Source organism: Sesamum indicum, linkage group LG16 (genome assembly GCF_000512975.1).
Source record: "Sesamum indicum cultivar Zhongzhi No. 13 linkage group LG16, S_indicum_v1.0, whole genome shotgun sequence".
NCBI classification, from domain to species: Eukaryota; Viridiplantae; Streptophyta; class Magnoliopsida; order Lamiales; family Pedaliaceae; genus Sesamum; species Sesamum indicum.
The window spans coordinates 3,909,798-3,911,809 of record NC_026160.1 but is presented as its reverse complement, the minus strand read 5'-3'; positions in this window follow the sequence as shown (position 1 = coordinate 3,911,809).

Genomic DNA, 2,012 nt, shown 5'->3' with positions numbered 1-2,012 from the left:
CTATTATTTATATCTTTTTTAATTCATTTGTTTTTCCGACTTGCTCAGGGTTTCTGACCCTGACATATCAACTTCTTTCTTTGATTGTCCTTTTTGTTTGTTTATCTTCTCCTTTTTCTATGAAGAGGCTTAATATTCATAGAATTGGAAGCATATATCTATTACATATATTGCTACAGATGAAGGCTTAAGAAATTCATACTCTCAACTTGCATTACTGCTAGAAAAATAATGAACGTTTACCATCTGACAATTTAGTTTACATGACTTAAATGCAGATAGGTTTCCATGATACCAGCAGTGGTACACGTGTTCCTGCAATGACTGACTATTTTGGCTTCACGATAGCTTCTCTAAATGAGAGTGGGAGTGTATTTGCCAATCCATGTAAAGGCGAGAAGAATATGAGCACACTTATGTATCGGCCCTTCAGTAGCTAGGCAAATAACAGTGAGGTCAGCCTTCTTCATCTTTTCCTTGTATGGATTAATATCTTCTTGCAAGTGCCATAATGAATGGGTTAGCATTCTAAGTTTGATGGCGTCATCATTAGAACTTTTAGAAACCTGCCACAATGCTTTCACATATTTTGGTGATATCTTAAATGTTACAGTTACCCCCTTTATAATGTGATGAACATAACTTCTTTATTCCTATAATGATTATCTCATAACTGTAAGAAACTACTGTAGTTAAGAAAAAGACTAAGCATTACGACTCATATAGAGTTTTTTAACGATCCTAGTTACTGCCTAATACACGCCTTGCCATCAACAAAGATACCCAACTGAAAAGATAGCACAATAAAATTTGCTTCATGGCACAACAAAGATACCCAACTGAAAAGATAGCACAATAAAATTTGCTTCATGGCAATTTATAGTTTAGGAAATAATTTTTCAAGTAAAAAACTGATGGTTTGCTAATAGCAACATATCATCTAGGCACGTTTGTATGTGGCCCCTTGACACCTCCAATTGGTGTTCTCTCCACTATTCATTTCTAGTTGCTCTTTCAAGCAAACATCTCTAGATCTTTCTCCAGTTGCTTCTGTATGAGTTCATTTCCAAAATGCTATTATTTATATCTTTTTTAATTCATTTGTTTTTCCGACTTGCTCAGGGTTTCTGACCCTGACATATCAACTTCTTTCTTTGATTGTCCTTTTTGTTTCTTTATCTTCACCTTTTTCTATGAAGAGGCTTATTATTCATAGAATTGGAAGCATATATCTATTACATATATAGCTACAGATCAAGGCTTAAGAAATTCATACTCTCAACTTGCGTTACTACTAGAAAAATAATTAACGTTTACCATCTGACAATTTAGTTTATATGACTTAAATGCAGATAGATTTCCGTGATACCAGCAGTGGTACACGTGTTCCTGCAATGACTGACTATTTTCGCTTCACGATGGCTTCTCCAAATGTGAGTGGGAGTGTATTTGCCAATGCATGTAAAGGTGAGAAGAATATGAGCACACTTATTTATCGGCCCTTCAGTAGCTAGGCAAATAACAGTGAGGTCAGCCCTCTTCATCTTTTCCTTGTATGGATTAATATCTTCTTGCAAGTGCCATAATGGATGGGTTAGCATTCTAAGTTTGCTTTTGCCCTTGTGCTAAAAAACAATCTTTAAATAACTTTAGGTTAACCGGATTTCCTTATGCATATTTAGTGGTCTATGCGACTGGAAGTGCTTGGGTTGCAGCTGTTACCAGCCTTTATTTTCTTCGTATCTTCACTGAGGGTGGTCTGTAGGTCTGTAAAGATTCTATCATTAAGTTCTGAACTCCAATATGGACAGAAACCTTCACTTTTGGTTTGAAAATTACAGTTCCTCCCCTTTTACTCATCTGTATCAATAACCATTCATACCACTCAACATAACAGAATTTGATAGCGTCATCATTAGAACTTTTAGAAACCTGCCACAATGCTTTCACATATTTTGGTGATGTCTTAAGTGTTAACAGTTACCCCCTTTATAATGTGATGAACATAACTT